We start from the raw sequence: 15,114 nt of genomic DNA, 5'->3' as shown, positions 1-15,114 counted from the left end.
GGGGGCTCCTGCAATCCAAGGAGCTCACGAGGAGGCTGTGGGAAGGATGTGACAGTAGACTTCTTGGCCCTGGATGAAGTTCCTGTGGGCCTCAGTGCTATCTGTGTTTGAGACACTCAATCCGGAAGTAGCTCATGGCGGCCACGATGGAGCTGGTTTCAGTGTCTGTTAGGACCATAGTGAAGCAGAGGACAGTGTGACTAGTTAAATGTTGGTCTCGTGGTTCTGTGGGTTTTGTGGGTCTGGAGCCAAAACCACCGGAATCCAGGAACCAAAGCAGTGCAGCCAGCCCCCACCTCATGCTGGGCATGGCTCCCCACCAAGTGACTCGAAATCCCCGAGAGCAGGGTCCGCACTAGGTGTAGATGAGGGTGGGAGCTGGCAACAGTACTGGTCACCAGGGGAGCATGGGGGAAAAGAAGAAATCGCAGCATTTCCGTCGCCTGTGCAATCTGCTCTGCCAGGCCTCCCTCTGCTGCCAAAGCTGCTCACAGATGGTCCAGCAGCGTGTGGCCAGCTGTTCACCAGTCAGTCTCCCTCCCTCACCATCTCCGCTGGGCCTCTCCTGCCAGCAAGCACTCCAGCCACCTCTCTAACCTTCTTTCTGAAGTTCAGGGTGTTGGAATTTTCACCTATGTCTGTTTTGTCTCTTGGATCTTTGTTGTCAAGGGTCCGTGTAGTGCGTCTGCTTAGTCCGCCATCTTGCCTGAAGTCACCCACTTCTTCAATTCATGAATGACTGCTAATTTTGCAAATATATGTATTTTTTCTATAAAGATGATATTGCTTTTACTTTTTAACTGTCAGTACGGTGTATTTATTTTTAATGCTCTACTACCCCTGCAGTCTTAGGCTAACTCTGTTTTCGTGTCTTCTGTTTTAAACACTTCAACAGCCATAATAGCTCTTCTAATGTCCTTGTCTTTTCTCTAGTGAATGACCCTTTCCACGTTGTCAATGGGTCTGATATGTTAATATTTTGTTACATTCCCACCCCCACATGTCCATTAGGGAGATTGGCCTATAGTTTTCGTTTCTTGTGATATCTTTGTCTTGGTGTCAGGATAACACTGGCCTCAAAGATGAGTTGGAAAGTAGCCCTCATCCATTATTTCTGAGAATGAATTTGTACAGGATGGTTTGGTTTTTTCCTTATATATTTGATTGTTGTTCTTAAGTGCCACTGAGTCAGTTCCCATAGTAACCCTGTGTAGGGTTTCCGAGGAGCAGCTGGTGAGCTTGAACTCCTGACCTTGTGGCATAAACCGACTTTGCAGTCCAGCGCATTAACCCACAGAGCCACACCATAGACTTCACCAATGAGCCATCTTGGCCTGGAGTTTTCTTTGTGGGAAGGTTTTAAGTTACACACTCCATTGCTTTGTGAGCTATAGGGCTATCTACGGAGTCCTGGTGTGGTGCTGCACACTAGTGCATTGGACTGCAAAGTTGGTTTGAACCACAGGTCAGTGGTTTGAACCACAAGGTCAGGCATGGTGGTTGAGCATTTGAACCCCCCAGCTGCTCTGTGGGTGAGAGATGGGACCATCTGCTTCCATGAAGACGGCAGCCTGGAAACCCTGTGAGGAGGTTCCACATTGTCCTATGAGGTCCTTCGATGAGTTGGAATTGACTATGTGGCAACAGGTTTGCTTCCGACGATCCTTTTACTGTCTGTAGGATCTGTAGTTACAGCTTCTCTTTCATTGTCAATATTCAGAATATGTACAGCTTCTCAGTGGATCTGGATCAACAGATCTAGATGTTTGTCACTTTTCCTGATTTTTTCCAGGAGTCGTTGTGTGGCTTGTTTTCCTCTTTTTCATTTGCATTCTTCTGTAAACTTTGGGTTAAATGCAGGCTTCTTTTTCTAGCTTCTTAAAGTAGGAACACAGATGACTGATTTTATACCTGTGCTCCTGTCAGGGAGAGGTATAAATTTCCCCGTAAGTACTATTTTAGGTGCATGTAACAATTTTTGACTTTGTATTTTCACTTTCACTTAATCAAAATTATTTGCTAATTTCCATTATGACTTCTTCTTTGACCCATTGGTCTAGTAGTATTTTATTTTCAAAATATCTGGAGAGCTTTCCAGGCATCTGTTAGTGGTTTCCAATTTAATTCCATTGTGTTCCGAATATGCCTTGTATGACCTCAGTCTTTTTTAATGTATTGAGATTTGTTTTATGGCCTTCTATAGGATCACGCTGTTGAATGTTCCATGTGACCTGAAAAGAATGCTGGGTGGACTGGTCTGCTCATATCAATGAGTTCAAGGTTGTTGTTGTTGTTGTTGTTGTTAAGTGCCATCTAGTCGGTTCCAACTCATTGTGACCCTGCATATGGTTTCTGAGGAGCAGCTGGTGGGTTTTGAACTGATCCCCTAAGAGATGAAGTCTGGTCATCCTGCCTTCTAAGGAGCATTTTGACTACAGGTCTTTCAACACAGATTTGCTTGTTCTTCTGGAAGCCCATTGTATTTTAATATTCTCCTCCAACACCGTCACTCAAAATCATCAATTCTCTATGGTCTTCTTTATTCATTGTCTAGCTTTCACATGCACGTGAGGCAACTGAAAATACCATGGCTTGGGTCAGATGCACCTTAGTCCTCAAACTGACATCTTTTCTCTTGAACACTTTAAAGAGGTCTTGTGGAGCAGATTTACCCAATGCAATACGATTTTCCTGTTGGAGATTTACTTGATCAAGAGCACTCTGGGACCCAAGGGCATGGACAAGATTCTTTTAAGCGGCAGGCATGAAGCTTCTCTTATGGTAACTATGATGGTGCAACATTCTAGAAAACACGGGCGTTGACAGCCTGGCAGTTAAAGTTTCAGTCCATGTGTCAGGGGTTCCAGATGATGAAGTTGGCGAGGGCACTGGCTCTGGTACTGCTTTAGCAGCAGAATCACTAAGGGAAGCAAAACCATAAAGTCAAAAAAAGATTCCTCCACAGACCATCATCAGGGGCTGCCAAGAAGCCACAGAGACAGCGGGGCCAGCTTTGTTGGACCCTGCAGTTGATCATGGTTGTGATGAGATGAAATTCCAAGGAGATATAATCAGCATTGTGGGAACACCATTCCCCTCAGAACCTCGGGACTCGCCACAAGGGAGACTTCACTACCTTAGCTGTAGAAGCTGTTCTCAGACTGATGGGCTCTGGGTAATTTGGAAGCACTTCCACTACAGAGCATCAAGGAGCTAGGAGGAAGTCTGGCAGATTCCTATTTGGATGAATCAAAAATGCTAAATTTCTTACTGCAGATATTAGAATGGACAATGGACAAAATAAAACTATTTGGCTCCATGGTAAGAGCTGATTCTACAGCAAAAGTTGCAGAAACAGAACATACAGAAAAGTAAGGGGACATGAAGGAGAAAGTGGAATGTATTCTTTAAGCATGGCATCAACCACTTTATGAGCAGACAATTAACTTATAATTACCCAGAACAGTCTGTGGCTGTGTTGGTGTCATTGTTATTGACCATGGACGTTTGACCGGTTTGGAATGGCACTTGTCACAGGTGATGAAACTGCTTCTATCATCTGTGACAACTGTCTCACCCAGAATCAGTGAGCTTGGAAGTTACAAACTTAGGAGGAAGTCATGATCGGAGAAGACCAACTCATTCACTTGTCTGGGGTGGCCCTTGGTGAGTCTAGTACCACTGCTCCGTGTGACGCCATCAACAAATCTCTGACGAAGCAGAAAGATCTCCGTGTGATTCTCTCTATGTTCTTGCCCACACTCTGGCGGATTCTAGAACACTATATGGAGGAGGCTGTTCTGAAGTGCTGATGGCTTATGCTGTTACAAAACTTGCCAACACAACACCTGGTAAGAAGCTGTTGCAATGAAGTCTTACGCTGAAGCGCTGAGCATACTGCCAACCATCCAGAAGAGCTGACACTTCAGGCTAAGACAGTGCAGACATAGTGGTACAGCTCCGAGCTGCCCACAGCGGCTGGAACGGAGACAAAGGAAGGGGTCACTGGATAGTGAAGTGACAAGTTCGTTGGAGTGAGCTGAAGCAGTGGAGGGGATATCTTGTGTGGACATCATCAAAGCAGCACCAAGGAAACGTTGCCCTGGTCGTGAACCACCCTGTTGGTGAGCATTCCCATGTGCTGTTGAGTTCTGGTCCAGTTCATAGCAAAGTTGTGTCCTGAAAAGGTCAACCTCTTAAATAAGATGCTGGGGCCAAAGGAATCTCTTGCAGTTACAGCCTTAACTTTGAATATCTAGCTGACCTTCTATTTTCAAATGGGTCTAATTTATTTGCTATTTTATTTTCCAAAAAATTGACTTGAAAGTTCATTTCTTATACTGTGCATTTAAATTAAAATTTGAATATTAAAATAATAGTCCCTCCATGGTTGATAATTTGCATTTTTACACATTCTACCATCAATTACAGAGGCAGGGGCTTCAAAAAGGTCATGGAAAAAATTCATTATCTTTTCATTCCATTTTCCACAATTTTTTTGAAGCCCTCTTGCTATATTATATAAACTATAAACTATAAAAACTTTACAACAGTATACATTCATTTCCCTTTCCAATCATTTGTGCCAGATACAATTTGTTTCTATACAGAGACTAAGCCCCACAATGTACTATTCCTGTTTGTTCTTTGAATAGTCAATTCTCCTTTAAAGAAACGTATTACACATTCTTATTCATCTCCCTACAGATTTACTATCTCCGGCTGTCTGCTTTCCTTTCTGTAGACCCAAGTGTCCATCTAGTACTACCTTTCCCATTTCTTACTGATGAATTCTTGCATCAGAATTTCTTATCTGGAAAAGTTTTAATTTTGTCTGTTTTCTCAAACCAGAGCTTTTACAGTTATTAGTGTTTATTGTTTGTGCGTATGTGGTTTTCAGATCAGAGCTTTTACACATTTATTAGTTAGCCAATCTCTTAATGCAGAAGCATAAACACAAAGGAAGAAACCAGAATTTTTCCAGTTCATATTCATTTGATGAGATTGTGGAGCAATGTTAAGCTTGATGGTTGTAGAATGTTCATGAAATTGATGGAGGCCTGGTGTGGCGCTGTAGATCAATGCACTGGACTGCAAGGTTGGTTTGAGCCACAAGGTCAGCGGTTCAAGCTCACCAGCCACTCCTCAGGGTCGCTATGGGTCAGAACCGACTCGATGGCACTTCACAACAACAACATCAATAGTGAACTTGATCTGGTAGAACGCTAGTGAGCCTGGATCAGCATGGGTCCCATCAGACGTGCGACTCCTTATAGACCCAGCTTCGCTCTTCTCCAGCGTCTCTTCTTGACGCTGTATCTCACTTTATTACCAGTTTTCATTCGAATCCACTGGGAGTAGGACGATCCTGCTTTTGTTTCATGGCCAAGCCTCTCTTGATTCTGGAAGTCTATGAGAAGAAATGTCGATGAGGGAAGGTGGCCACACTCTCACGTTGTAGAAAGAAGGAGAGCACATTCCATGGGGTTTTCTTTTCTTTTTTAAAAAAGTTTTTATTGTGAATTGAATGATAGAGAGCGATTCTTTTCTGAAGCTGTTTTCTGGGTTGACAGTTTCAGTTCCGGTCAGCACTGTAAAGACCCATTGTCTCTGGTTAGCATAGTCTCTGTAGAGAAGTCCCTCATTGTTTGAGTCTGAATATGATGTGTCTGTTACTTTGTGTGTAAGATTTTCTTTCTCTTTCTCACAGGTTTTCAGCAATTTGATTACAATGTCCCCTGGTGTGTGTATTTCTTGTGACCTGAGGTTCGTTCATTCCCTTGGATTTGTTCAGGGTTTTCATCACATTTTCCTGAAAAGCTGTAGTCATTGTTTCTTCAAATGCCCACTCTGTCCCTGCTTCTCTCTGTGTCGTTGTTAAGTGCTGTCAAGTTCGTGCTGACTCACAGAGAACCTATGCAGGGTCTGGCTGCTAGGTTTGAATCAATCACCAGTGTTTTAGGCTTAGCAGGCCATGCTCATCCCCCAGCACCACCCCAGGACCCCTCTTTCTGTTGGCCTGACTGAGACTGTCTTACAGGTCACTAAAGTTCTTCTCTTCGGTGTCTATTTGGAAGTCTTCTCCTGTGATGTCTGCAAGTCCCTGTCCTTTCGGCTGCGGTTGATCTCGTCCAATAGGTTTCTTTATCAGACGTTGGATTTCTCAGCGGTACATTTCACTTGACTCTTTTTCATTTCTTGTTTTTCTTTAAATATTTGAACACAGTCTTAATAGCTCTCCTAATGTTCTTGTCTCTTTCTATTGACTGATTTTCCTCTTGGTTATGGATCACATTTCCTGACTTCTTTGCACGTTTGGTGCTTTTTGATCAGATGTTGGCTACTGTGACTGTTTTTTGAGGGTTTTTTGTTTGTTTGTTTTTGTTTTTCTTTAAAGAGTACTGGGCTTTGTCTTCCTAGATAAGTAGGTCAGTTTGAGTCTGTTTTTAAGCTTCCCTAGGGCAGGTCTTAGGAACCCTGGTGGCACAATAGTTAAGTGTTTGGCTGCCAACTAAAACATCAGCAGTTCAAACCCACCTAGCAATTCTGTGGAAGAAAAGGCTAGGCAGTCTTCTACCATCTGCTCCTGTGACGTCTGTCATTGTTAGGTGCCATTAAGTCAGTTCTGACTCATAAAGATGACAACTTAGAAAACCCTATGGGGCAGTTAGTTCTACTTGGTCATCTAGGATTTCTGGGAGTCAGAATGAACTTGAGGACAAGGACAGATGAGCCTGAAGTCTGGCTTCTGTGTGGTCTCTACTGAATGCCCAGAGGTTACTCAGGACCCACCACTCTGGTTGCCTGGAGCAGTGGGGAGCCATTTAACCTACAACACCCTCCCACCCACCCCCATCTTTCTGTGGCTCTGTGGAGTTTCAGTCTATGTCTGCGTTGACTAGTACACAGGTAAAGACTCAAGAGAACCCCTCTGTAGATATTCCTGGGTAGCTCCTTCCTTTCTGGACTCTGCCCTGAAACTCCAGTCTCCAGTTCTTCAAGCCTGGGAGGCTGCTAAGCTCTGCCAGGCAGTCCCGTCTCTGTGTCTCCTGAGACCCTGGGGCTCGCCTCTTTGTTGCCTTCTCGAGGACCCCAGGTGTGCCCTGCCCAACGTTCCACATCTGAAAACAGTCCTTTTGCATGTTTTGCTCAGTTTCCTAGTTGTTGGTGGGGGATGTTAAAGAATGATCTTTACAGCTCCATCGTGGCCAGGCCAGAAGAGTGGAATACTGGCATACCTCATCTTACTGTGCCCCACAGACATTGCTGGTGTTGTTTTTAGTTGAAGGCGTGGGGCAACCCTGCATTAAGCAACTCCATTGGGATCCTTTTTCCAATAGCATGTGCTCACTTCACGTCTGTGTGTCACATTTCAGTAAATCTGTCAAACGTTTCCATCATGCCATTACACACGGGACTGACTGTAGCAGCAGGCGTGACTTTCACACACACTGGGACACTATAGGGCTCACGTGACTTGTTTTCTGATGACATCGCTTATATTGTGGTGGTCTGGAGAAGAGGCTCCTCGCCTCTCCAGCACGTCTGTCTGTCCCATCACGAGTAAGCTGCGTTCACTGTTTCTTAAAGTATTTTTTATTTCACAAGTTGGTTTCCTAAATGGCTGTGACTGTTTTCTCATGACAACTCCAAGGGAAGAGCTAACAAAGGACTGCTTGACCGGCTCTTTGTGACCAACGTTCTCAGGAAGCTAAGAGGGTGCTTGAGCTGCACTTCTTAAGAAGTCTCAGGTCGCTGGTGGAAAGAGGCAGAGGCGGGAAGCCGGACAAGCACGAGTTCTGAGGGCTCTTCAGCTGCAGTTGCTAAAGAAGGCTGAGGGGGTGGTGCACACATAAGTCTCATAAAGATGTCGCCAGCCAGGCCTGGTCTCCCATTCACAGGCCTGCTCTGGGAGCAGCAGCGTGGCCGTACCAACAGGACAGAGACAGGGGCTGAGAAGCGTGAGGATGGCTCGATGTGCTCGTGGGCGCCCTGGACGGACGAGCCTCATTTCCTCTCGTTCCTAACTGATGTCCCTGGAGTCCAGCCAGTGCACTGCCTGCTGGGACTTGCCCCCGACCCAGCAAGGAGGTGGTGAACAGTCCCAGGCTCGCCTGACCTGGGTTCCCCTGTGGGGCCCTGGGGGCTTCTCCATCTCTTCATCTCACCCTGACCATCCAGCTGCCTAACTCTCACCTTCCAGGTGATTCTGTCTGGCCTGCGGGCGGTGCTCTTGTTGATGGGCAGATATGAGGGCCATCTATGGGAAGTACAGAATGTAATGTTCCCAGTGAGTGCATAGTGGAGGCACACAATGACCTCAGATCACTCAACTTCTGAGATTTCCAGTTTTCTTTCTTATCACAATCTGCTACCCCTGTCACCTCACTCACAAATTCTCACCAGAACCTTTCAAGATGTTCTTCTGGGTCCAAAGAAACACAAAGCAGTGACGCAGAGGCGAGGTGGCACTGCCAGGGACTCTGCGTGTCTATCCTGGACCCGCAGACAAGAGGGCACTGAGGCCCTGGGAGGTGTGAGATGAAGGGGACTCCACTCACAGTCTGACTCCAGGTGACACCACACTTGGCAGGTATCCTAGCTCCATTCCCAGAAAGGCCCAAAGCACCAGGGGACGGGGGCAGGTGGACAATAGCCGGAGCTCCTGGAGGCTGGCCTGCAGAGCAAACGCCACATGGTACCTGGGAAGAGACCGAGCTGGTGGTGTGCAGATGTGTGGTCTCTGCAGTGTGGCCACAAGCTGAGCGGCTTTGCTGTGGCCAACTGCGGTGGACTTCAGTTCAGCCTGCTCCCGAGGCAGATTCGGGTCCTGAAACAGTCAGCGGGGCTAAGTGCACCCGAGCACTGGCTGCATGTGACCCACAGACGTGCGCTGCTCTGAATCTGAGTCCAGCTTTGGCCCACACCTTGGCTTGCTTTTCAGTTAGCTGCCAATGTTAAAAACTTGAAGTCTGTGTAAGAGCCAAGGTCCCCGGCTTCTCTTGAGAAGATGTGAAGCTCAGACTTGTGGAGGACCACTGCCATGTGGATCCTGGCCCTTCCTCTACTTCCGTCTGCACCCCAGACTCAGGAGTAGGGGTCAGGCCTGGGGTTGTGCCTCTGGGAGCAGCTGTCACTGTCCCATAGGCTGACTCAGAGGGAGTCACTGGGTAACGGGATTAGGCAACCTCGCTTAACCTTTCATCCTAAACCCTCACCCTTACTCTGAGGGTGGGTGGGGCGCAGGGTGGGGTAAGAGGCTTCAAAACTGAGCAGGACCTGCCTGAGGGTGCCCTTGGCCAGCTCTGGGACCCACTGTGACAACCAGACAGGGCGTGGGTACCTGAGTGGGAGAGAAGAAATCTGCTGACAGCAGAAGGTTCCGGCCTTTCCTGAGGGGACTGAGCTCGTGCCCTCCCCCCAGGGGGGCCCTGGTCCTCAGGGTGCCTGAAGCTGGGATGCACTCAGGGTCCCGTGTGACTTCCCTCTCGCCCTCACAGCCAGGCTGCCAGCCTCGGAACTTCCCACTCTCGGTGTTGCTGATCCTAGAGCCGGGGGACCACACTCCCCTCCTCAGCCACAAGCACACCACACAAGGCAGGAAACCACAACTGACACGTGACCAATCACAACCAACAACAGAGGGCCACGCCCACTGACCAGAGTGGCAAGCAGAGAACGTTTCCAGCAGCCACCAGCCCGATGTCTACCACATGGGCAGATTGAGGTCAGCTGTTTTGAGGACCATTTGCTAACAGCCCGCCCACACCTCAGGCCCAGCTACTTCATGATGGGTATCTCTTCTGAAAGACTCCCACGGCTTCAGAATGTCCACAGTGGCCTACTTAGTGATGGAAGACGAGACCACACTGGCCCTCAGTCAGAATCTAGAAGCCGCTTCCACTCCAGCCATGTGCAAGTCCGGCAGACAAGACAATGCACCGGCGAACCCAGCAACTGGGAAGGATACTGTATAATCACAGGCGTCTCGGGCCTGGGCAGGGTAGCGGGGGAGGGGCGGTACACCTTCACGACCCCTTTCTGCAGAACCAAAGGGCTGACCCATGGGGTGGGCTTCACTGTTGCTGTGGTGTGGGGCGTCTGGGAGGCCAACCACTGAAGTCATGCTGGGGACCGCTGTCTGCTTGGGAGCATTTTGGGGTCCTGACATGCACCCCCATGCTGTTGGCTTAGGCCTCACCAAAGCCAGCTGGGTGGCCGTGAGGCCCAGGGCGCTGGGCGGTTTCCAGCGCTGGGATTTTATTCAGTAAGAAGATGGGCCTTTGTCATGTTGCTGAAGAACACCTCCTCTGTCTGACTGGTTTTGACGTAAAAAGAAGCTTTTCTTGGACATTTGTCATGCTTTTTCAGTAACACCCAAGGTGAGCTCAGAAAACTCACCACTTCCTGCCTGTATTAGTTAGGTAGTGGATTCTGATTCGGGGTACGCCCTGTGTGTCAAGAGTAGACTTGTACTCCACACGGGGCTCAGCCTGTCTTCCAAGGCGCTCCTGGCTGGGCTCGAACCTCCAGCCTTGTGGTTGGTAGCTGAGCACGTTCACTGGAGGAGAGAGGCTCCATTTCCAGGTCGTGGGCCCACGTCAATCTGCAGGACTGGCTAAGGGAAAGCCATGTGACCCAGTCCTGGCCAATGAGCTCCCAGAGGAAGCGTGTTGGGTGCTTTGGGAAACCTCTGTGTCTTTAGAGGAAGCTTGAGGGATGAGCAGGCTTCCTGGGGCTCGGGGCATTCGTGGGTGGAGGAAAGAGTCTGGGAGAGTCAACCTTAGTCCCATTTACCTCTGGCCCTGCCGTGTGGGCAGGCTAACTCCTACTCGGAGGCCAATGCCTACTGCTGCTGTGTCCTGGTATGCCATGAGTGGACATGGGGTACAAGGTGCTCTGTAACTCAGTTCTCTTCTCCTTGTCCATGTGGGGTCATGATGAGACGCCATGCTCATTAGGCTGTCCACTGACATAGACCCCTCCACCCACACTTTCTCTCTCCAGGCTGGTGGGATCCGAGCCCAGGTCATTCCAGGGGCTTCTGGATGGTTCCACCAGGCCTGCTCTCTGGACACACTCCTCAGACCCACGTCCCCCCTCCCGCCTCTCTCAGCATGTGGATGAGGCGACAAGGGAGCCTGGATTGCTGTATCTGCACAGCCGAGGTCCTGGGGACTCCTGCCCTGAACAGTCTTTCTTGGGTGTCTCTAAAGCCAACGCTCTGCTCACAGCCGCTAGAGAAGACGCAGGTCCCCTTGGGGCTCCTCAGGGACACGTTCACCTGGCAGACGCACTGCCTGGGGGTCTCCTCTCCAGGGCTCGTCCTGCCAGCGTGCTGCACTCGGGTCCCAGGAGTCTCATGTTTTCTACCAGTTTCCAAGGAACTGCGCTAAGCCCACGGTGCTGAAGGTCCGGAACCCTGTCCTGTTTCAGGTCTCCTCCTCCTCGGGCACCATCTACTATCCCCACCACTGAGGGGTGGAGCCCTCTGCTTCCTCAGCCTCTCAGGAGCCTTCCACACAGATGCCCATTCCCTCCCTCTTTGTATCTTATTATAAAAGATGCCCGGAACACATAAACCCCAGTAAAGACATAACACATGCAAAGCACAGAGGCGGGACCCTGGTGACGCAGCAGGGAAGCGCTCAGCTGCTAACCACAAGGTTGGTGGTTCGGACTTAGTCCCTTACTTAGTCCAAGGCTTCGGAGGAGAAAAGATCACAGCCTAGAAAAAGTATGGGCAGCAGCTGTGAGCTGGAAATTGACGCAATGACACAAAACAGCACCATCGTTCAAAGTACAATAAAACTGACATCTGTTAGCTCATCACCCTGCTTGAGAAACAGGTCAGTATTGCCACCTGTCTTGTGATAACTTTTACTGGAACACCGCCATGTCCACCGTGGGCACTGTGCCCATGGCTGCCTTTTGTGCTACCAAAGCAGTGGTGTGTGGTTGCAAAACAGACCTATGGCCCAAAGAGCCTAAAACGTTTCCTGTCTGGCCCTTTACAGCAAGTCTGCTGACCCTACGTTGGAACAGCTACTTTTTTTAATGTCTGTTATTTTGTTTGGAACGTCTAAATACTTAATCCCCTGGACATGTTGTCAGGAAGGGCCACACCCTGGAGAAGGACAGCATAAAAGAGGGAGACTCCCAGTGAGATGGAGCTGCCTCAGTGGTTCAAACACAGCAATTGGGATGGGGTGGCTACAGGTTGGAACGGCCTCGAACCCCAACAGCAACACTGGTGGAATGTTTTTAGTGACTCGCAACTGTGTCTCTGTCATTACTGTCGGGCGCAGAGCTCTAGGGTAACCATTATTCTCTCTCAGCACACTGCAGAGATCAGTCCAACATCTTCTGGTTTTCATTACTGCAGATGAGAAGTCAGCGATCGGTCAGACCCTCTGCAAGATAATCTGTCTTCTCTCTTTGACTACTTCCAAAATAATCACAGCACCTTTGGTGTTCCTCAGCTTGATTCCCATGTATTCAGGTATGTAGGGAGCTGCTGGATAGCGGCTGATGTGTTGGGCTGCTAACCACAGGTCAGCAGTTGGAGTCCACTGGACACTCCTCCGGAAAAAGATGAGGCTTTCTGTTCCCACACAGATTTATAGCCTTGGAGACCCTACACAGGGTCACTATGAGTAGGAACTGACTCACGGCACACAACCACCACCATCATCCAGGGATGTATTTTTTTTTTTTTTTCATTATTCATCTCAGGGTTTGTTAGAATTCCTGAAATTGAGGACTAGGATTTGGTAACACTTCCTGAAAATGCTCGGCTCGAATCCCTTCAGAAGTTGCCTTTGTCCCGTGTAGTCCTCCTTCTGAAGCTTTAGCCTGCGCAGGCTACACGCTCTCACTCTACTCCCCAGCCCTCTCACACACTTCATATCTCCGTGTCTCTCGGGATAATGTCTTTGCATCTAACATCCATTTATTAATTCTGTGGTATGTAATCTGCTGTTAAACCCATCTCGGTAATTTCAAGTATTACGTTTTAAATTTCTCAGCGTTCTATTTGGTGCTTTCTTAGAAAGATCTTCCTACTCTTTCTTCAGACTTGTTTCTTTTCTTTTCTTAATGTTTTATTGTGAATTATGTGATAGTTTACACGGGAGAATATTAGCTTTACATTCCTCCTATTGTATATCGTTTCATTGCCATGGTTACAATCCCCTCCATGCATCATCAACCAACCAAAGGGTACACCCTGCAAGCCTGCCCCCCCACCCCCACCCCCGGTCATCAGCACACAGCCCCTTTGCCTCTCTGGGTCTAAAGTCCCCAGCCGCTCCATCTCTCCACATCATCGTCTCTTCCTCCATCTCTGGCATCACTGTTTCTCTGGGTAGGGTCCCGCTCTCCGCTCTTCTCCCTTGATGGTCCCAAGGACCTCCGCTCTTGGACTGCAAAGTCAATCACTCACCTCCTTTTGCTACAAGATGTCTACCTTTACATTTCCAACCCTCACAATCAGTCCTGATAACAATTATTCACTATTGTATCACAAGAATATACAATTATTCACTATTGTATCCGGGTCTCCTTTCCTCAGCCCCACCTAGACAGACTGGACACTACACAGTGGCGAGTCTACCTTCCTCCAGGCCCTCTGGATCTAGGCTCCCTCTTGAAAGCTTGTAAGTCAGTCACTTCTTGTCTTTGTAGACCCCCCATTTTGGGTAGCCAGTGTCCAAGTTGCCCCTCCCTGTCTACTCTGTGTGTGGAGGGGGTGGGAATGATCCTCACTGTCAAGATTTATTCCCTCTTTTGAGCTACTGCATCCATAGCTGTAGGTTTCTTCAGTGTATTGTATTTTCTTGAGTGTATTGTCTAGAGTTACTTTACTCCTTCAAACATATTAGACAGCTGTTTAATACTTTACATCTGAGAATTCCAGGTCTTTTTTGTTATTTCTGACAGGGGACACAGAGGGCAGTCATGTTTATTGAGTGCAGTGTGTCCAGCCACAGAAGAGAGGCTGTTCTTCCTGAGAAACTTGGTAAGCACGGTTTTCACTGGTCAAGGAGAAGCAGACACCAAATAAACTCTTCTTTAAGAAAGCACACATACAACAAAAAACAACAAAATTTTGCTACACCGGAAAATGGCTCTGGCCTCATACCCTACACTAACTTCTTACAGTTAAAAAATGTACTTTGTTCAGAGTTGGGGGTGGGGTGGGTGAAGAGCTAGACAAAAAGAAACAAGAAAACTACGTGACAATGGACATTCACAAAACCATGACACAACTTTCTGTCACAAATTAACAATTGTAATGAAGCAATAGCCTCTCAGCAGTAAGAGCACAAAGCAGAGACAAAAGCTCAGGTAGGAAAACAGGTGAGTGCAAGTTTGAGCTGACTGTGTTCAGAAAACAGGGGGAAGATCAAAATGAAGATTTAAAGAAGGCGAAGGCAACACTGGAGTAGAAGAGACAGCGTTGTGATGGTTGTTGTCAGGTGTCGGCTCCAACTTCCAGTGACCCTGAACACAACAGAACACAACAGTGCCCGGTCCCACTGTGGGGCTGGAGCCCATAAATACGGCCTTTATTGTTGGGGATAGGGGAATTCAATTCAAGCTGTATTCAAAGCTTCTATGGGAAAAAATACATTACAATGGCCAGGAGAAGTCTGAAAAAGAGGAGCACCTAGAGCAGCCAGACGTAAAACGGACAACGGCCCTGCACTGCGCATGATCAGAGTAGCATATCAGTGGGATAGAATCCACAACCCAGACAGAGACCCAAACACAACGGGGCTTCCAGAAGTTTGTGGAAAACATGATGGAATTTTTCCATGAACTTCTGAAGTGTCCCCATACATATGGAAATACATTATCATGAAAGTGGGGTTTCAAACAGTGGGTCAAAATGACTCATCAGTAACTGGTATTGGAACATCTGAGGAGTCACCTGGTTTGGAAAAAAGAGTTGGGTTTCTACTTCAGATCACAGATTATAATAAATTCTAAATGGATTGTGGATCTAAGTATTCAATACAAAGTGAAACCACAGCTGTATTAGAAGAAATCATGGGAGGGTAATTTCTAATTTTGAAGTGGAAAAGGCATGTCTAGGGTTTATGGCACAAA

At 47.8% G+C, this 15,114-nt stretch overlaps 1 pseudogene; it reads left to right on the top strand.

Annotated features, from left to right (window-relative positions):
- The first annotated feature begins 2,712 nt into the window (after positions 1-2,712).
- LOC102825402 lies at positions 2,713-4,021 on the top strand (annotated as a pseudogene).
- The last annotated feature ends 11,093 nt before the right edge of the window (positions 4,022-15,114 follow it).

Source organism: Chrysochloris asiatica, unplaced genomic scaffold (assembly GCF_000296735.1).
Source record: "Chrysochloris asiatica unplaced genomic scaffold, ChrAsi1.0 scaffold00132, whole genome shotgun sequence".
Taxonomy (NCBI): domain Eukaryota; kingdom Metazoa; phylum Chordata; class Mammalia; order Afrosoricida; family Chrysochloridae; genus Chrysochloris; species Chrysochloris asiatica.
Note: the sequence above shows the minus strand (reverse complement) of the source record. Positions and strands in the feature narration are given on the sequence as shown.